The following is a 22,553-nucleotide window of genomic DNA, read 5'->3' as shown; positions in this document are numbered from 1 at the left end:
GTACATGGGTTAAAGGAAGCACAGAGATCGCAGTTAGGGACGTCATGCTCAAGGCCCAAACAAGTTATACAATATGAATGGAAATCATGGTCAGAATCTGTTTTCCACAGGCAAGACAGCTAACTTTATCTGACATTCATTAAAGCAAGAAAAGAGGATCCCCAATGGGGTACTTATCTGAAGTCGTCTTTAACTTGGTAGTCGGAAAGCAAAACAAAGCTAAACGGCCAACTGGCACTAGTGCGAATTGCATCTGCTTTGGGCTCCACGGCAAGAAAGACTGGGGAAATAGCGTTGGTTGCTTCCCTTTATACCTGACGTTCTGACATAAGTTTTACAACCGGCGGCAGCTGACGTCATATACCAAGCACTCTGGTATTCGGGCCGACTGAGGGCTACTGGCAGCCAGATAACCCATATGTGAGGACTGCAACAGTGAAACACAAAGAAAGTACAGTTTTGTACCTACCATAAATGTAGATGTTTTGAGTGCTAATACAGCTGCAGTCATAACAGATGGGTTTTCCTGCCGTCAGGCGGGTCCTCGGTCGGCCGAATTCCAAAGTCTAGGTCCGTTGTCGGATGTCGTCGCTTCTTCCCTGATGTCAGTGTGACAGGGGTATAAAAGAACCAGCGGACGCCATTTTCTTCAGTTTTTCTTGCCCCAGATGTCAGGTGCCCCCAGAAGGAAGGCAATACATAAATTTATGTAATAATGCAATGCAATATAATCAAAAAACAGTAGTTGCAAGCAAATACACCATAAAAGAATACCCCAATCAGGTTGTATGAGGAGGTGTTAGCCATTAGGCCTGTCCCAAGAGGGGAAGGAGGGAGGGAAACCTGGACTGCAGCTGTATTAGCACTCTAACATCTACATTTATGGTAGGTACAAAACTGTACTATGTTCATCGTGCATACAGCTGCAGTCATAACAGATGGGTAGAATCCCAAAGCTAAAAAAGGGGTGGTAGGCACTAGGTGAAACTAGGAGGAGCCAGGATGCCCTGCAAGACTGCAGTGGCAAAGCCTGCTCTAGATTTGGAGTATAATGGTAGGTGATAGTGCTTGGAGAAGGTATGTACAGAACTCCAAGTGGCTTGTTCCAAAATATCTTTGGTAGGAACCCCCCTGAGGAAAGCTGCAGAGGTAGCTGTGGCCCTTGTCGAGTGAGATCTGATGCCTGCAGGTACAGTTTTACCATGAAAAGAGTAACAAAAGCGTATGCAGTGGGCTATCCATTTTGAAATTGTCTGTTTGGAAATAGGCTTCCCTTGAGCTCCTGTAGCATAGGACACAAAGAGTTGCTCTGATTTTCTGAAAGGCTTTGTTCTGTCCAAATAATAATGCAGCTGTCTGTGAATGTCCAAGGAATGTAGTAGTCTCTCCCCTTTGTTTTGAGGATTAGGGTAAAAGGTAGGTAAGTGGATAGCCTGATTCAAGGCTACCCTGGATACTACCTTTGGCATAAAGGACGGATTGGTTCATAAGGAAACTCTGTCCTGATGGAAAATGATGAAAGGCTGCACAGCCATGAGGGCTTGTCGTTCCGAAACCCTGCGAGCTGAGGTGATAGCCAGAAGGAAGGCTGTTTTCCAGGACAAATATTGCAGTTCTGTTGAAGCAGCTGGCTCAAAAGGAGGCAAGGTCAGTTTTTCTAGAATGAAATTGAGGTCCCAAGCAGGTACTGGTTGTTTCCTTGGGGGTTTTATATTCTTAGCCCCTCTGAGGAACTGTCTTAAGAGGGGGTGAGAGAATAAAGGAGGATCAGTGTTGTACTCTGCAGAAATGGCTGAGGCATGGATTTTGATGGAGGAGAATGAAAGTCCACTGCTTAGCATCTCAGCTAGGTACTGTAATATTTGAGGTAAATTCAGTATTCCAGGATTCTGACCCTTTTTCTCATTCCAGGCACAAAACTATTTCCATTTTGCGGAGTAGGCTTTTCTAGTAGAAGGCCTTCTGGCCTCCAAAATGACATCCTGCACCTCCTTGGAGAGTAGGGTCTGTTGTGAATTTAAGGAATCTTCCATGTGGCTAGATTGTGTGTTTTCAGCTGACTGTGAAGGGTTTTGAAGTTGTGCTGAGTCAGTAGAAGAGGCATTAGAGGCAGGATCCATGGTGGGGAATGCGTCAGGCTTCTCAGGAGTGGGTATCAGTGTTGTCTTGGCCAGTCTGGAGCAATGAGAATCATCTTTGGTCTGTCTGCTCTGGTTTTTAATAGAACTTTGGGCAGCAGAGGAAGAGGTGAAAGGCACAAACTGTCATTGTTGTCCAACTGAAAGAGAGTGCGTCCACTTTCCAGGCCTGTGGATGAAAGGTCCTTGAGCAGAATTTTGCCAATTGGTGATTTCTGTGGGAGGCAAAAAGATCTATGTCTGGCCTTCCCCATGCTTGAATTATCTTTGTAAAAACTTGAGGATGCAACTTCCATTCACGTGGATCTGTCATATTTCTGCTTAGGTTGTCTGCCAGAGTGTTTTCCTTGCCTGGCAGGTACTGTGCTTGAAGTTCGATTTGTAATTCCAGAGCCATGTATCAAAGAGACATGGCTAGCCTGCATAGGGGGTATGAATGGGTTCCTCACTGTTTGTTTATGTACTACATTACTGTGGTGTTGTCTGTCCTTATCAATAGCTGGCCTGGATGCAGTAGGTCTTTGAAAGCTATAATAGCATTTATTACTGCTAGCATTTCCTTTTGATTGATGTGTAGGTGCTTTTCTTTTTGGGACCATTTGCCCTGAATGCACCAATCTGTCATGTGCGCCCCCCAGGCGTAGTCCGAGGCGTCTGTTGTGATGACTTGATTTGCTTGAGGCTTGCAGAATGGGAGACCTGTGTTTCCTTGGCATGCTTGAGCCCACCACAGAAATTCCTTTTGAAGACATGGAATCAGTGGTATTATTGTTTCCAAACTGTGGCTGTGTTGAGACCATAGGTTTTTTAGGTACCACTGAAGTTTCCTCGTATGCAGCTTTGCACATGGGATTAGTAGGATGTAAGATGCCATGAATCCCAGACCCTGCAGGATTTTCCTTGCAGTCAGCCTGGTGAAAGTTGCCAGTTTTCTGAAGTATTGAGTTAGTTGCCCTTGTTTCTCTGGCATGAGGTAGGCCATCTGGATGTTTGTATCCAAGCTGGCACCCAGGAAAATTATTGTTTGAGAGGGTATTAGCCTTGATTTCTTTTTGTTGACTGTGTATCCCAGAGAATTCAACAACATTATTACAAACACCAGATGTTTCAGAAGTATGTGCTTGCTGTCCGCTTGGATCAGGCAGTCGTCCAGATATGGGTATATTTGTATCCCTTGAAGTCTGCAGTAGGCGATTACTGATGCCAGGCATTTCGTGAACACTCTGGGCGCAGTAGATAAGCCAAAGGGCAATGCAGAGAATTGATAATGGGTTGAACCTGCAAGAAATCTGAGGTATCTTCTGCAATCTTGTCTGATTGGGGCATGCAAGTATGCCTCCTTGAGGTCCAATGTTACCAGCCAAGACTCCATGCCCAGCATGGGAAGAAGCTGCTGTAATGTGAGCATCTTGAATTTTGGCACGAGTAAAAATGCGTTTAGGATGGATAGGTCCAAAATAGGTCTCCAATCTTTTCCCTTCCTTGGTACCAGGAATAGTCTGGAATAAAAACCTTGACCCTGTTCTTGTGCAGGTACCTCTTGAATAGCTTTCATGTCCATGAGATCTGAAATTTGTTTTTGTGCCTCTGCCCTTTGATTGTGTGGCAGGTTTGGCATGCCTCATTTTTGGAAGGATGTGAAAGTGGAATCTGTAGCCCCTGTCTATAATGTCCAGGATCCATTTGTCTTTTGTGACAATGTGCCAATTTTTCAAAAATAATGCCAGTTTTCCGCCTAAAGGTGCTGCCATTTGAGCCTTGCTTGGCATGCAAAGGGGAAAGTCATTGGTTCTGCTTTCTGAATGGCTGTGAACTATCCTCACCACCTCTTTGTGTAGGTGCTTGCCATTGTCTGCCTCTAAACGATCCTTGAGATTGCCCTCTGCCCCTCGGGCGTCTGTATCTACCTCTTTGGGGTCTGTCCGTGGCTGGAAAGGACCAATTTTTGGAAGGCCAATTTCTACTGAAATGTGGAGGTTGTACCTGTAGGAAATCTTTCACTGTTTGCATTGATTTTGCCTTTTCCTCCATTTTCTTTAATACCTCCTCAGCTTTAACACCAAACAATACGTCTTTTTGCAGAGGGGCATCTAGTAATTTAGCTTTGACATGATCTGGTAAGTTTTGCTCTTTGAGCCAGGCATGTCTACGTATGACTGATCATGTAACAGCAGCTCTACATGAGGCCTCTAAAGCATCAAAACTACATTGCAAGGTATGTTTACCCACTTGTTCTGCACTATGTATCAAATCCTGCAACTCCTTCAAGTCTGGTTGTTCAGGTTGTGACATTTTGCTTCTCAACTGTGATAACAGAAACTGTTGGTACTTTAACATATGGAACTGACAGTTTAATGTCCTCATGGTTAAGGTGGCCGAGATGTATACCTTTTCCCCCCACCTTTCTAAAGCTCTGGAATCTCTCTCTGAAGGTAATGGGTTTTTAGCAATGGAGGCCTTAATTCCCTTGGGACCCTGTGAAATAGTTTCTGGGTCAGCCGCATGGCTTTTGTATAGGAATTGGTGTGAGTCAGGAACCCAGTAATACCTGTCTGGCTTGACTGGAGCTGGAGGTAAAGAATCTGGGTTAAGGCAGGCCTCCGAATACACATCATCTAGAATGTCTAAGACAGGAGGTATAGCCAGAGGCCTGTGCTGAGGGAGCAAGAGGAAATCCCTAAGCCTTTTCTTGGAGTCTGAGTACTCTTGGCCTACCCAGTGGAAGTGTTCCCTCAAGGTATGTAAAGTTTCCCCAAAAGAGTAATCCTCGGGGGGGGGGGGGAGACAGAGGGAATGCACTCCTCTGCATCAGAATCTTCAAAAGGGGAGTAAGAATGTTCCTGGTCTTCAGAATGTTCTGAAATAATGGAGGCCTGGTCCGAGGAGGGGGATTCTTCCTCCACTCTGGGCCTTTTGTCCGGGGTGGGGTTGAGAACCCTTGATAAGAGTAATCAAATCCTCAGCCATTTTGAGCATCTGCTTTTTAGGCATGGGGCCTTGAGAAGGGCCCTGTGGAGCTTGTCTTTTAGTATGCATGGCTGCTTTAGACTTAGGGAAAGCCTTGATGGAAAAAGAAGAGGAAGGCCTGAAGACACCTTGAGAGGTGGCAGGTCTGTCTAAACTCTGAGTTTCACTGCCAAGAGTGGCTTCGGTGTCTGTAGTCGGGGTGTGGGCTGAAGAGCATGCAACCTCGGGCACAGAAGACACCACCAATGAAGTGTCGTCGGTAGTCAGGGGCTGCGTAGGCGCCTCACTGAGAACCGGACCACCTGTAGTCGGCTTTGGAGTGGTGTCGGTAGAAGTCGCGGACCTCGTATGTCGGTCCTTATCTTTGCGTCTTTTACTCAAAACTGGAGTCGGAGTATCCGACGACATAACGTAATTAAATTTTTTGCCAAAATAGTGTTGGGCGAACTCTGCCCGACGCTTAATAGTGTGTCTGTTGAATGTAGCACAAAAACAACAGGCCGAGACATCGTGGTCTGGGCCTAAGCAAGGAATGCAGAGGGAATGAAAATCCTTATGCGGTATTTGCTTCCCACATGAAATGCAATTAACTTTGTCTGACATCGGTCTGAGGCAAGAAAAATTTCCCCAACAGGGTACTTAGCTTTCAAGACGACTTTGGTTGAAAAATATTCATAATCTCAGGAGCTGTCCGACCGGCACTTGCGAACTGCTTCTGCTTCGGGCACCGCGCGGCAAGAAAGACTTAAGAAAATGGCGTCAGCTGGTTCTTTTATACCCCTGTCGCAGTGACGTTAGGGAAGAAGCAACGACATCCGACGCCGGACCGAGACTTTGGAATTCGGCCGACCGAGGATCCGCCTGACGGCAGGAAAACCCATCTGTTATGACTGCAGCTGTATGCACGATGAACATCATCTGAAAATGCCAGGAAGCAACAGAGAAACATAAATACTTCCTGAAAAAGGGACGAATCAGGATATGACAACAGATAAGCCTGGGGAAGCAGAAGAGGGAACAAAGTCTGAAGGGACAACTTCCAAAAGGAAGGGACCTTCAGAAAGGTGTTTAAATGAAAGAGGTCTAGAATGAGTCTCCAAGTGCCCTCTTTCCTGGGAACTAAAAACAATCTAGAGTAAACCTCCTTCCCCCTTTGGGAAACTGGAACTTCCTGAATAGTCCTCAGAGTCAAAAGACCTTTCTTTCCAGGGGTGCTTCAAGATAAATGTTCCTGAGGGAACTAAGGAATGCCCCTGAAAGAGGGAAGTGATTTCCAGACCATGGAAAGGCTGTTGGTCCAGATGACATACCTGTGGAAGCATGGAGGTGTTTAGGTGAAATGGCAGTGCAGTTTTTAACTAGATTGTTTAATGAAATCTTGGAAAGTGAGAGGATGCCTGAGGAATGGAGAAAAAGTGTTTTGGTACCGATTTTTAAGAATAAGGGTGATGTGCAGTGCTGTAGTAACTACAGAGGGATTAAACTGATTAGTCACAGCATGAAGTTATGGGAAAGAGTAGTGGAAGCTAGGTTAAGAAGGGAGGCGATGATAAGTGATCAGCAGTATGGTTTCATGCCAGGAAAGAGCACTACAGATGCAATGTTTGCTCTGAGAGTGTTGGTAGAGAAGTACAGAGAATGTCAGAAGGAGTTGCAGTGTGTCTTTGTGGATTTGAGAAAGCACATGACAGGGTGCCACGAGAGGAGTTGTGGTATTGTATGAGGAAGTCGGGAGTGTCAGAGAAGTATGTAAGAGTGGTACAAGATATGTACGAGGGTGGTATGACAGTGGTGATGTCTGCGGTGGGAGTGATGGATACGTTTAAGGTGGAGGTGGGATTACATCAAGGATCAGCTCTGAGCCCTTTCTTATTTGCAATGGTGATGGACAGGTTGACAGACGAGATCAGACAGGAGTCCCCGTGGACTATGATGTTTGCAGATGACATTGTGATCTGTAGTGAGAGTAGGGAACAGGTGGAGGAGACCCTGGAGAGGTGGAGATATGCTCTAGAGAGAAGAGGAATGAAGGTCAGCAGGACTAAGACAGAATATATGTGTGTAAATGAGAGGGAGGATAGAGGAATGGTGAGGATGCAGGGAGTAGAGGTGGCAAAGGTGGATGAGTTTAAGTACTTGGGATCAACAGTTCAGAGTAATGGTGAGTGTGGAAGAGAGTTGAAGAAGAGTACAGGCAGGATGCAGTGGGTAGAGAAAAGTGTTAGGAGTGATTTGTGACAGACGAGTACCAGTAAGAGTGAAAGGGAAGGTCTACAAGAGGGTAATGAGACCAGCTATGTTATATAGGTTGGAGACACTGGCATTGACAAAAAGGCAGGAGTTGGAGCTTGATGTGGCAGAGTTGAAGATGTTAAGATTTGCACTGGATGTGACGAGGATGGACAGGACTAGGAGTATGTTTTTTATTTTTTTAACATTTGTTGACCGGGAAAGTCCGACTAGGTTCCACAGATCCTGTTTTCAGTGGAGGCCCGGGGAGAAACACTCCAGAAGCATGTCTTTAGAAAAGTATGTATATTAGAGGGTCAGCCCAGGTTGGAAGGTTTAGAGACAAAGCCAGAGAGGTTGGTTTGGACATGTGCTGAGGAGGAATGCAGAGTATATTGGGAAAAAGATGCTAAGGATGAAGCTGCCAGGTAACAGGAAAAGGGGAAGGCCTAAGATAAGGTTTATGGATGTGGTGAGAGAGGACATGCAGGTGGTTGGTGTGACAGAGCAAGATACAGAGGACAGGAAGAAATGGAAACAGTTGATCTGCTGTGGTGACCCCTAATGGGAGCAGCCGAAAGAAGAAGAAGAAGATAATACCCTGGGTGGATAATGGAAAGAAAGTACAGTTTTGTACCTACCATAAATGTAGATGTCCGATAGGTATGCATCTGCAGTCATAACATATGGGTTGTCCTGCCTCAGGCAGCCCTTCGGTCGGCCGGATTCCAAAGTCTGGGTCTGGCCTCGGCTGATGTCGCACTTTCCCCGACGTCAGAGCGTCTGGGGTATAAAAGCATCAGCCGACGCCATTTTCCTCAGTTTTTCTTGCCCCAGATGCCAGGTGCCCTCTAGGAAGGCTAAATTTGGATAAATGCTGAAAAGTTCCAAACATTTGCAAAATTATATACATGTATAAACAAATACACCATAATAGATTCCCCCAGCTAGCTAAAAGAGGGGTAAGTACCCTAGGAATACCACAGAGGGGTAGGAGGGAGGGTAATCCTGACTGCAGATGCATACCTATCGACATCTACATTTATGGTAGGTACAAAACTGTACTATGTCCTTCAAGGATGCATCTGCAGTCATAACATATGGGTAGAATACCATAGCCAATCTAGGGGAGGAGGTACTAAGAAAAGGATGGTGTAGTTAAGATCCCCTCTGCAGGACTGCAGTAGCAAAACCTGCTCTGGATCTGGAGTATAAAGGTAGATTGTAATGCTTGGCAAATGTATGCACGGAGCTCCAAGTAGCAGCTTCTAAAATGTCCTTGGTAGCCACCCCTCGTAGGAAGGCTGTAGTGGTGGCCGTGGCCTTGTGGAATGAGGCCTGATGTTTTCAGGAACTGTCTTTCCATGAAAGAAGTAGCAAAATCGAATGCAATTTCCTATCCATTTTGAAATTGTCTGTTTGGAAATTGCTCTTCCTTGCACCCCAGTAGCATATGCTACAAAAAGTTGGTCAGTTTTTCTGCTAGTTTTTGTTCTGTCCAAGTAGTAGCGTAGTTGTCTGTGTATATCCAGGGTGTGCAAAAGTTTTTCCCCTCTATTCTGTGGATTAGGGAAGAACGTAGGCAAGTGAATAGCTTGGTTCAAGGATACCCTAGATACCACCTTTGGCATAAAAGTAGGATTGGTTCTTAGTGAAACTCTGTCCTGGTGGAAAATAAGAAATGGCTGCACTGCCATTAATGCTTGTAACTCAGATACTCTTCTTGCTGAAGTGATTGCTAGAGAAACTGTAGATCTGCCGATGCTGCTGGTTCAAAAGGAGTAAGTGTCAGTTTCTCCAGCACAAAGTTGAGATCCCAAGCAGGTAGAAGGGGTCTTCTTGGAGGTTTAATATTTTTGATCCCTCTCAGAAATTGTCTGAGGAGAGGGTGCGAGAAGATAGGTGGATCCACATTGTATTCTGCTGAAATTGCTGAAGCATGAATCTTAATGGAAGAGTAGGACAGGCCATTGTGGAACAATTCTGCTAAGTATTCTAGGATATGTGTTATGTTTGCCACTGTGACATCTGATCCTTTTGATGTGCTCCAAATGAGAAATCTCTTCCAATTAGCTGAGTATGTCTTCCTTGTGGAAGGCCTGCGAGCCTCCAAGATAATGTCCTTCACCCTCGGAGATAAAACAGTTGGATTGGGATTTAAGGAATTTTCCAGGCAGTTAGCTGCAAAGTTTTCAAGTTGGGATGCAGGGTCTTGAAACTGTTCTGCGTCAGAAGAAGAGGCCATAGGGGAGAGGCCATGATTTTGCCTGAGACATGCTTCTCAATAATGGATACCAGTGCTGCCTTGGCCAGTCTGGAGCTATTAGTATCACTCTTGGCTGTTCCTCCCTGATCTTCAGTAGAACCTTGTACATCAATGGGAGAGGTGGGAAGGCATATACTGTTAGGGCTTTCCAGCTGAAAGAGAGAGAGTCCACCCTCCAAGCTTGTGGGTGGTATGTCCTTGAGCAGAATGTCTTCAGTTGATGATTGAGTGGGGAGGCGAACAGATCTATCTCCGGCATTCCCCATGTCTTTGCTACGAGTTGGAAGATGTCTGGGTGCAGCATCCATTCGTGTGCATCCATGGTAGTTCTGCTTAAGCTGTCCGCCAGTGTATTTTCTTTCCCTGGCACGAATTGGGACTGCAGTTGGATATTGAGATCCAGGCATAGTTCCCACAGATTCATAGCCATCCGGCATAGAGGGTAAGAGTGTGTGCCTCCCTGCTTGTTTATGTACCACATGACTGTGGTGTTGTCTGTACTTATTAACAGGTGGCCTTGTTGGAGGAAGGGTTTGAAGGCCTCGATTGCATGCCTCACTGCCAGCATTTCCTTTTGGTTTATGTGCATGCTTAGCTATCCTTGAGACCATAGGCCTTGGATACATTTGCCCTCCATGTGTGCTCCCCATCCTCAGTCTGAGGCATCCGTGGTGATGGTCTGCCTTGTTTTTGGTTTGTTGAAAGGCAACCCTCTGTTGGACTGACAGGCCTGAGCCCACCACAGGAATTCCTTTTGAAGGCATGGAATGAATGGTATCATGGTTTCTAAACTGTGACTGTGTTGAGACCATACACTCCTTAGGTACCATTGTAATTTCCTCATATGCAGCCTGGCATGCGGTATCAGAATTATGCAGGATGCCATGTAACCCAGGGCCTGCAGGATTTTCCTTGCAGTAAGCTGAGTTTGTCTTGTCAGAATCATGAAGTAATCTGGAAGTTGTTTTTGTTTTTCTTCTGTGAGAAAGGCCATTTGGGTGGTTGTGTCCAGATCTGCACCCAAAAAGGTTATCCTTTGGGATGGTACTAGTCTTGACTTTTGGATGTTGACTGTGTATCCCAAGGTCTGTAGCAGGTGTATGGCATAGGCCAAGTCCTTTATCAAATTTCCCTTGTTGTCCGCTTGTATTAGGCAGTCGTCCAGGTATGGGTAAATTTGAATTCCTGTAGTCTGCAATGTGCAATTACTGATGCCAGGCATTTCGTGAATACTCTGGGCACAGTAGATAAGCCAAAGGGCAATGCTGAGAATTGATAATGCTCTGATCCTGCAAGAAATCTGAGGTGTCTTCTGCAACTTGGTCGAATAGGGAAGTGCAGGTATGCCTCCTTGAGATCTAGAGTCACCAGCCAAGACTCCTTGCCCAACATGGGAAGAAGTTGCTGTAGGGTCAGCATCTTGAATTTTGGCACAATGAGATAAGTGTTCAGTGCGGACAGGTCGAGAATAGGTCTCCATTGATTTTCTTTTCTTGGTACAAGGAATAGTCTGGAGTAAAATCCTTGGCCTTGTTCTGAACATGGTACCTTTTCCTATAGCTTTCATCTGAAGTAAATTGTTGATCTGTCTTAAAACCTCTGCCCTCTGATTTGGTGGAAGGTTTGGCATTCCGCTTCTTTTTGGCAAAGTGTGGAAGTGGAACCTGTATCCTTTTGTCTATTATTTGCAGTGTCCATGTATCCTTTGTAATATAATGCCAGTTTTTTGAGAATAAAGCCAGCTTTCCGCCCAAGGGTGCTTCCAGTTGATCCCTGGTAGGCAGAATCAGAGTTAAGTCATTGAGCCTGTCCTGGTGCAGTGGTTGTTGTTGCACTACTCCTCTGGTTGGCAGGCTGCCACTGACGGCCTCTGTAGGAGCCCTTCGATTGACCTCTGCCTCTAGGGCGCCTGTTCCTGCCTCTCTGGGCTCTGTCCGAGTCTGGAAAGGACCAATTCTTAGTAGGCCAGTTTCTGCTGAATCTCGGTGGTTGTACTTGCAGGAAATCTTTAACTGTTTGCACAGATTTTGCCTTTTCTTCAACCTTTTTTAAGATCTCCTGAGCAGAGGAGCCAAATAAATTTTGTTTCTCCACTGGAGCATCCAGGAGTTTAGCTTTAACATGGTCTGGCAAAGATTGTTCCTTCAGCCAGGCATGCCTACAAATAACTGCCCCAGTCATAGCTGATCTAAATGAAGCCTCCAGTGCATCATAGCCACATTTTAAGAAATGATTACTAACCTGTTGTGAATTGTGTACCAAATCCTGAAGGGATTTATGGTCTAGGGGTTCAGGAGAAGAAAGTTTCTTATTCAGTTCATCTAACAAATACTCTTGGTACTGTATCATATGAAATTGACAATTTAATGCCCTGACAGAAAGAGTTGCAGAAGTATACACCTTCTTTCCCTATCTCTCTAAAGCTCTAGACTCTCTTTCAGAGGGTAGAGGATTTTTGGCAGTAGGCGCAACCCCTTTAGGGCCCTGAGAAATAGTTTCTGGGTCTGCTGAATGGGCTTTATACAGATGGAAATGAGAATCCGGGACCCTGTAGTATCTGTCAGGTTTGGCAGGGGCCGGAGGAAGAGTATCAGGGGCTGTACTGACATCATTGTACACATCATCAATTACATTCAGAACAGGAGGTATAGCTAAGGGCCTATGTTGAGGCAAATGCAAAAAGGTCCTTAATCTTTTTCTAGAATCAGAGAAATCCTGACCTTGCCATTGAAAATGCTCTCTCATGGAGTGTAGAGTCTCACCAAAGGAAAACTCTTCAGGAGGGGAGGCCGAAGGGATAGATTCCTCAGCATCTGAATCCTCATAAGGTGAGTAAGCCCCTTCCTGGTGGTCTGACAACTCAGACCCATCCATGGAATCATCTGAAGAGTGTGGGTCAGAGGGGTCAGTCCTGGGCCTTTTGTCTGGAGGAGGGTGAGAGGCCCTGTCTGGGTGAGGTTATGAACCCCTAATTAAGGAAATAAGGTCCTCAGCAAGGCTGAGGATCTGTGAACTAGAGGAAGGCCTCTGGGAGGTAGTTTTGGTAGGCAAAGCTTTAGATAGTTTGGCAGCTTTAGCCCTTAAAAAGGCCTCAATGGACATGGAAGCAGGGGGCCTAGCTGCCCCATGTGCAGGAGTAGAAATGTCCAAAGGTATGGTGTCGGACATTTCCTGAACACTGGATTCGGTAGGAAGTTCTGTAGCCGACTCAGCCGGGGCCTCCCGGGCCTCGGTGGTCAGATGTATGGTTTCGGAAGAAGGAATCTCCGAGGACTCGGTTTCGGCCGAAAACCGAGACACTCGCAGTAGGCCTAGCCATGGTTTCAGCCGAAACCACGGGCTGCGAGTGTCGGTCCTTTTCCTTCCGTTTTTTCACCATATGTGAAGTCGGAGTCTCCGACGGCATTTTATAAGCAAAAGCGGCTCCAAAAAATTCCTCTGCAAACTCCGACCGATGTCTAAGAGTTCGTCGGTTGAAGGAAGCACAGGCTAAACAGGCCGATACGTCGTGGTCTGGGCCTAAGCAAGGAAGGCAGTAGGAATGGAAATCCTTATGAGGTATTTGTTTCCCACAAGTTAAACAATTATTTACTTTGTCTGACATCGGCTGAGGCAAGAAAGAGTCCCCAACGGGGTACTTAGCTTTTTTCGAAGTCTTCGGTAGCTGAATTCACTGGATCTGACCAACCGGCACTTGCGAACAGCTTCTGCTTCGGGCACCGCACGGCAAGAAAGACTGAGGAAAATGGCGTCGGCTGATGCTTTTATACCCCAGACGCTCTGACGTCGGGGAAAGTGCGACATCAGCCGAGGCCAGACCCAGACTTTGGAATCCGGCCGACCGAAGGGCTGCCTGAGGCAGGACAACCCATATGTTATGACTGCAGATGCATCCTTGAAGGACATCCCAGGAATCCTGAGTAATCTTTAACCATAGTAGAAGAGATGGGGAAAGACGAAGAGAAAGAGGAATGTGGCTGAGAAGAACAGGATAGTCAGACTATATCTAGTTTGTCAGGAAAAAGAGCTTTCTGGATCACAGGAGTCTGGGTAGCTTTAGCAGGAGGAGTCTTTTTACTCCACTTCTTACCCCTGGGAGGCGGGTCAGACTTCCTTCAAACAAAGACCAGCTGATTAGAATAATTTCTTTGAAATGTAGGCATGGGGAAAGCAAAACCACGCTTAAATTCCTGCAAAGCTTTGCACATTCTGATGAGACAAACAAATCAGCAGTAGCTGCACCAAGCAAGTGCTTGTATACAGAAGCATCCATCAACTTAGCCATAATACCATCAGACAAAGCTTGAAGCTGAATCCAATAATATCTCATCATCACAGAACCAAAGGCAGCAGCTCTAGAAGAAGCATCTGCTGCATCATAACTACACTTAATGGAATTACGTGCGACCTGGGAGGAAGTCCCTAACAGGGAAAGAGCATGTCTTCCCTTCAGAATCAGGAGGGTCAGAAATCACCTGAGAGGTCTGAGAAAGAACAGCCAAAATATATCTGGATATACAAGTCTGGTATTTAACAGCCCTAAAAAGGTAGCACAGGTATAAACCTTCTTACCTAGCCTTTCCATAGTCCTGCTGTCTTTATTAGAAGGAAGTAGCTTTGTAGAAGACAACTGAGATGGCTTGTCAGGTGCCACAAACACCACACAGGGATCAGCTGAAGGACATTTATATAGGAATTTGCAATCCTCCGGCACCCTGTAAAACCTGTCAGTTTTTTGGGGGCAGGGGCCTAGGAGTCTGGAGCCTGAGACACTGTAGAAATGGCATCCAACAAGGCAGCCAAAACAGGAGGGACAGCAGAAGGTCTGGGGGAGTCCATTTGCTGAAGTTTGTAATATTTCTTCTGTACCTCAGAAACCTGTGCATAATCCCATTTTTAAAAATGCCATCATCCGGGAACTCTATCCCCAAAGGAAATCTCCTCAAAGGGAGTGTCAGGACTAGTAGAGTCCTCTTGCTCAGAACCACAGTCTAAAGGAAAAGGAATCTGGGATGAAAAAAGCAAGGGAGTCCTCATCTGAATCCACCTCTTCCGCAGAGGAATCCTGTTCCATAGGCCTTTCAAGAGGAGTAGAAGACTAAAGCAAAGCAGGAATAGAAACTCCCCAAGGAGGCTTCATAGCCGTATTGGCATTAAACAATGAGTGAAAATCTGCCATTCACTCTGAGGGTCATTAGGAGTAGGAGAAACATGCTTTGTTTTTTTTCCCCCTTCTTTTTCAAAAGGATGTTTGCCCTGTAAAACATACAAGGCTCAGATGCCGGACAACATTCCACAATCGTAGTTGGAACTTCCTCTCTAACCAAAATCTGAGGAACACCCATAGGCCCTTCTATAATCTGCCACGGTTCCCCCTGAAGTGGATGTCTGTAGGGATGTGTGTAAGGTTGGATCCATGCCAGCCCCTGAAAGGTTTGTAGCAGAGAAATCCAATGGAGTAGATGGGTGATCCTCCATACTTTCACTAGCCTCAGGAGAGATGTCCAAAAGATGTGGTACAGCAGAAGAATTGAACAGAGACTTCTTGGCCTTTTTCTTCATGGACAGCTGACCATCAGAGTGGGATGTTCCCTCCATAGTGTCTTTCACTAAAAGCTTAAGACACTGGTTCTCTAAATACAAGGCCAAAGAGGAAAGCCGACTATGGAGAGTCTTTGGGATGAAAGCTTGACAAATGGAACAAGACGTACGGTTGTGGGAAGCACTGAGACAAAATAAGCGCTGCTCATGACAGTCTTTATGGTGAATTTGTCTCCTGCACTGTCACTTGACTTTCTGGATAACATGAAACCCCACAAGCAACAAACAAAAAGAAAAAATAAGAGCAAAAAACCCCAGTGGGGCACTTATCTGAAAATGGCTTGGTGAACCAGCAGCGAAGCGATAGTTCAGACTGAAGATCATATAAGAAGGCGTTCAGACTAGAGGCAAAGAAGTTCCGAGAATGTACGCCCAGACATCACCTTTATGCCCTATGCCCTATGCCATATGCAGGGAGCATATGTGTGATGTACGGTGTACCTTAACGCAACCTGAAGGTGTTTGTATAATGGCCAGATGTCGGGCTGCGCTTGGCAGGGGATCCCTATTGTAAGGAATACTGCAACAGTGAAATGGAAGGACATCTCTTACAATATTCAAATGTAACTTAGAGAAATGGATGGGTGATAGATTCCCCCCTGATTTAGCACCAATGGCCCTTGCAGATTGGGGAAATGTAATTACTGTATAAACACACACAAAAAACTAAAACTTTTTTTTTTGTTCTTTTTTTTTTTTTTTTTTTGCAGGGGGACAGCTGCCCTTCTCCCCCTGCTAATTATATACAACAACTCCAAGAATGCACAACAGTAGGGAAAGGGCAGCCTCCCTAATCCCTACTGTACTATGATCTTGCACAGAAAAAAGCTGGTATACGTGATGAACTGATTTTCAATCAGCTTTACCGGCTTTTTTTCTGGTACACAAATAGAATTTTTTCCACTTGTCATCAAACCATATATTATATATTATAATAATGTTATTAAAAGCTTATCAAAAAAATGAAACAATGTCCTACCAAACAAATTGAACAATTACACTCTGGAATGCTGAAAACATCGAATATGCTAACGATTGCTTATTTCCTTTTACGATCTTTACACTAAAACTCTCCATAACATCAGCCTCTTAATTTGTCTGGTTAATGGTAGTGTTAGTGAAGTTTTTTTTTAAGGTACAGTGTAGGAATAGGGACAGAGTTAGGCTTAGTACATTTTACTAAGGTGGGCAGGGGGGCTTTCCTTACCCCTAGTCCTAAACACTACCAGCAAGCAAGATGGGCTTGGACACACATGCATCAACACATACATACATACCCTCCTTACCTAAACCTAACACACACACACACACACTCCATCTGTCCCTTTCCTGAATCCTTAATCTAAATCCCAACCCTCAAACAGAGATGTGCGCAGACAGACAAAACCCACTTGCATGTTACAATTCAGCATACATCTGACAAAATGAATGTTTGGTACACTCAAAGTTTAATCAAATAACCCGCAGTTCATTCTGTCGATCAAATGACTTCTATTCCTTCTGTATTCATTTTATAAAGTCCAAGACTTCAAGATTTATATGTATGAAAATATCATAGGAGGTTACTAGGCTATTGGTCATGAAGCCCTTCCAAGCCTAGCCAAAATTTTACACCCATGTTTCCGAGGTCAGCACCTACCTTCCTGTCAAATAGGGACACAGGTGGGATTCCAGGAGTAAATCTTTTATTTCCCATCCAGTCATGAAGAGAAGTCTATTCCACAGATGAGTGGAGTCTCTGGGACACATATTTGTCATGTCATTACGTTCTATTAATGTCGCAGGGGAGGTTTAGGTCCCGAGTGCACGTGACACGTGTGGTGTTTGATTTGTGGATATGCAGCATTTCCAAAAGAGCGGATTTGAGATGGCTCTAAATAACACACATAGGTCCCCCCTGAGCAGTCTATATGAGACTGAGTAAAGTGAGGGGGACTTTAGCCTATCCACATAGGATAGGTGTTTGAGACTCTGAATTCTTCTAGTCAGGAACCTCTGCGGTCCTTCCAGCTGCTGCATATCAGTTTCTCTTAAAGAGACCGCGTCAAGGCCCTATCTCTGTATTCCGTCTCCTACAGGCTTTTGGGGGGAGATCTACGCCTAGCATACAGAGCATTGTAAGACCCCACTCTGATGGACCTCCTGCATATCCACAAAACAAACAGCACCAGAATTACCCTTTCTAAAGACTTAAACCTAGCCTGTGATATAAACAGGACCTGGTAGACAGAGAGAGATATGTATCCCAGAGAGCACCACATCTATGGAACAGGCTCCCCATCCATGTGAAGCACAGGAAATTCAACCCTGGTTTGGCACCTATGTCTCTGACACAGGTAACCTGTAAATGGTTCATCTCCCAGGCCCATGCTTACCCTTATCAAGTGTATGAGAACTTGTCAGAGATTTGGGATGCATGGCTAGGCTTAAAAAGGCCCATGTGGTCGTTAGCCTAGCAAACACCCTTGAACCTATGAAGACTTTGCTGAGGCCCGTCACTTAGTAAGTTCTCATGGCTGATAAGACTTTGCTGAGGCCCGTCACTTAGTAAGTTCTCATGGCTGATCAGTCTGCCGTAATGTTCTCGGAATACTAACAGTAGTGCATTTGGTAAGTGTGTGCAGGTTAAACATTGGTAGGCCCCATTCTCTGCAGTGCCAGTAGGGGTTTCTCTTATATGGTGCATTCTGGTTCATGTGGATGCCTAAGACCTTGCCTCATGCAGAGAGTAGTGTACTAAGCCTTGTGTAGGTACGCCTACAGCTCTCTATTGGCCTAGGTAATAACACTGCAATTTATGCATTAGATATGCTACTAGGGCAGTAATATTCACTGGCTTAAAGTACTCTGATTAAAACTAATGGCAGTATTGTGGTGCTGAGGCTGTTTAACATGAAGACTTACACAGGCCAATGAAACTGCCTACGACATTCAAATACTAACAAGTATACTATACATGGAGTGGTGATGGCAGTGTCTAGACGAGGGCATCCACTTCCAAAAATCTTTGATACACACCTATACCATGTGATAAATTTAAGCACTCGGCTGCATTATGGTTAAACTCACCATGATGAAGTAATACAACATAAACCAGCAACCACCAAACAATGTGGCAAACCTGCAGTGCTCCCTTTATTATTTATTTTCCATTTGATAACCGGGTAGAAGAACTGGTCCATTAACCTTTTTCAATTACGACCTCACTGCAATGCACTCCTCACTGGACAGCTGGTGACATCAGAATATACAACAACCAGCTCACCCCCAAAATAAAAAGCTGAGCTAAAAAGATCTGTATTTCTTGTATGATGTAGGAGAGCATATGAAGATGCAAATGGATCACTTGATCTTTGAATTTACCTGTAAATAATAGTAATCAATTTATTAATATACACAAACACACTTGAGGAAAGATATGAAATCAGAGTTATACTAGAAGAAACAGACCTAGAAATCAACTGTCTTTATTTTTCTTCATAAGATTATAAAAGTACATTTTCATATTGTAATGTGAATAGATTACACAGACTTGTAAGTTAGTAACATTTGTAAAAAATAAAATATTTGGATAATACTGTATATAGGCATATGAAGATACATATTGACACATAAGGCACATTATGCATTCCTTTTCTAAATAATCAAGAGCGAGTTATGCAACATCTCCATACACCAGCCTTAGGCATTGGTTCTTCAATGCTGCTTTTCAGGCACTGAGTTCGACACTGTTCGGTATAACACAACAGTGCAATCTAAACAGGACCATTCATATGAGGGTTGCATAAATGTGAAATCTGCCTCCCTGAAGTTTAAACTGATCATAAATCCCATCACCAACTACCTTGTTTCCCTCCTATTTGTTGTTTAGTCTGCATCCTTTACTTGGGAATTATGAATCAGACCTACTGTTCCTGTTACTCGCTGATTTGCTTTGGTAGCTGCATTAGTCCAGATGGGTACAGTCAATTCAGAATGGCGACCCAATGAGAAAAGCAGCAACAGAAGAAAGAAAGACAAATACAATAACAGTGAAGACAAACACACAGATAAAAAGGAGTACAGTATATTCACATATAAATATACATTACAAAATACACCGGCGCATGCTGTGCAGTATACAGACTGCATATGAAGCTCTAATGGAGCAGGAAGCACAGAAGGGACAGTTATAAGACAGGGGGAGGAGGAACAGTAAACGTGAGGGAGGGGCTAAAGTGCATGACAGATGATTTTGAAGTGGAAGAGGAAGTGACAGAAAGAAACAGGAATACTGTAGCTGAATCGTCAAGTATGATGGGGATAACCAGTGGGTAGTCGGTATGCAGTGGTGTCAAAGGAGGAAGATGGGTATTACTGACTGAGAGCCAGTGTCAAGCAAGCAGACAAAAAAGCTGTGTTCGCATTTAAGGTCAAACAACAGCAGCAGGTAAAATGCCTGGTTGGAAAACAACAGTGGGGTAACGAAAAGAGAAGAGATCACAGACATGAAATATGGGGGAACGATCACCTCACTTACTACAACACAAGGGGAAATCAGCACAGCATGGAAAAAATAATCTGGGGTTATAATGGGTTCGACTTAAAAAAGCTGGACAGGAAGGTGATCAACATCAGATTACTGATGTTACAAAACAGTGGTATATCATTTGTGGAGGAAATGTATAAAGAAGGGGTGCAGGATTAGGACTATGAAGATAAAGTACAGGGCACAAAGGTAACCCATGTGGTTTACCAGTGAGATTTGGAGGGTATTAAAATAGAACAGCAGTGAGTGTTAAGTATAAAGCTGGGAAAAAAAGTGCATATATATTGCATACACACACACACACACACACACATATATATATATATATATATATATATATATATATATACATACATACAAATATACATATATAGACACACACGTTAATGATGGATACCCAAAACTGAGAGAGGTGATACACAGACATGCACAGGGAAATTGATAGAAGGAGCTCAGGAACAACCACACATTTTCAGAAAAGCATCAGTAGGGAGATGCAGGAAAATTACGAGTGGACACTGGGCTGCTGAAAGTAAAGATAATTATGCATGAATATTTATGCATCAGTATCCTCAAAAAAAGTAGTGACAGGCTGCCAACATGGGAAGTTATGGGGGAGAGTATGAAGTATACAAATGAATGGAATAATGAAGAATAGAAAAGGAAACTAGAAACTGAAGAAAAAGCATGAGGTTGGAATGAGCTGACACCCAGGATACTTGACAACTATCGTACACACTGACTGCACTATAGTTTCTTCCTGAACTTGGGAGGGTTTATATGGGAGCTCAAACTACAGACTGCTGAGGCAGCAGCAGTGGCAGGTATGGTCACAGTTAATGCCACACACAAAAGGTGACCACATTCTTCAGGAAAAGGCACTGCTGGACAAGCACCAGAACTGACTTACATGTGCAAAGTCTAATTAAACAAATTCACGTTCTGAGTCATGACTGGGTTACCAAGATGTAGATTATTTATACATCTGTTAACCAGATAAGTGCACTGGTCCAAGGATCATTTTCAGGCATGGCCTATGAAAAAAGGCTAATAGACAGCAAGCTGCTCCGTGTTAACACAAAACTGTGGCAGAGACTTGGGAAGTAAATTAAAATGCACAACTAACATACAACATAAAAATCTCTTTAGACACTGTGAATCTGGACTTTAGCAGGATACGTGATATGTGGCCAACCATAAGAATTAGAAAACTCGCAGGTCTGGAAACAAAGGTTCACAGGGCGGGCAAGTCTGATAAGGTACATGTGGACTTCAAACACCATCCTCAATAGGAGGTTAGTGTTGATTAACTCTGCCTCCATGGAAAGGGACAACATGACTGGAGGACTTCAGGATATGTTTTAGGTTCAGCTGTACTATGTGCAAAGCAAATGTGCTCAAATTTGATAATGGGGTCAGTCAAGAAAGTTAACTTGTTCTAAGGAAACAATTAGCTTGAGTCTCAAAGTCAAGTAACCTGATTAACCACAGTGGCCAAGAGATGTCAAAAAAGACTGACCCTAAAGTAAAGAATACTGTACTTCTGCAGGGGAGGGGGCAACCCTGGCAGACCATATCATCTGAGACAAAGGAACAGGAAAGGACAAAGAAGGAAAATGATGTGTGGAAGTTAATATTTAAATCAAGCAGAATTATCTGTAAATCATAGCAAAACAAGTGGACCTGAGGGAAGGAGACATCATTCTAACTCAGTACATGATTTTACTAAGACCCTTCGCAGAATGATCTGTAAATCCTAGCAAAACAAGTGGACTTGAGGGAAGGAGACATCATTCTAACTCAGTACATGATTTTACTAAGACCCTTCGCAGAATGATCTGTAAATCATAGCAAAACAAGTGGACTTGAGGGAAGGAGACATCATTCTAACTCAATGATTTTACTAAGACCCTTCGCAAAATGATCTGTAAATCATAGCAAAACAAGTGGACTTGAGGGAAGGAGACATCATTCTAACTCAGTACATGATTTTACTAAGACCCTTCGCAGAATGATCTGTAAACAAGCGGACTTGAGGGAAGGGACATCATTCTAACTCAGTACATGATTTTACTAAGACCAGTCTGGAAGGAATCTGTTCAGCTCTTGAAAGACACTGGCAGCGGAGAAAGGCTTCATAGAGTTATGATAAGAATAAGAATGATTTAGATGTGGATGTTATGAGTTATCAGAAGCTAGATGTGTCCTCACTTGACAAGACTGAGGTGGAGGGTCTGGGACCACAACACAGTTGGTAGGAGGAAGGGCAAGAGACTACACTTCATCAGGTAGGCTGGAAACAAGACCATAAATGGCAGAGGGGGACAAGCTGAGAATAAGAGCAAGGGATACCCTACAAAAGTGGTTTTGGAGCTATGGAATATAACCCTCAGATGTTCACAGGGACCTGGGACAGGTGGAGAATAGTGACGAGAGAAAATAAGGAGAGCTGCAATGGAAGATACACCTTCAGACTGAAAGACTGACCTAGGGAAAGAATTTTCTCTCACCATATTTATACACCCATAACACAGAAACACTATCCTTAATGATCATTCAATTATGAAGTCATCTACATATGATCTATCATTTTAACAATGTTCTGTTGCAGTAAACAGTAAAAGTAACTAACAGGTTAGGCTTGATTAGAAAAGCAGAAAGGAAAAATTAAGCTGCCATTCTAAGTGACTTTTCTAGTTTTCCCTGATCCTGTCACCTTTAGTACTTCACTGGGCAATTATGCAGAAGACTGAACCTTGCCTTTCTGCAGGTTTAGACCACCACGTAATAATGGTTATACAAGAGTCACTACTCTTCGTAAGTT

This window comes from Protopterus annectens, chromosome 8.part0 (genome assembly GCF_019279795.1).
Source record: "Protopterus annectens isolate FY-2018-M chromosome 8.part0, PAN1.0, whole genome shotgun sequence".
In the NCBI taxonomy this organism is placed as follows: domain Eukaryota; kingdom Metazoa; phylum Chordata; order Ceratodontiformes; family Protopteridae; genus Protopterus; species Protopterus annectens.
This window is presented reverse-complemented; position numbering follows the sequence as displayed.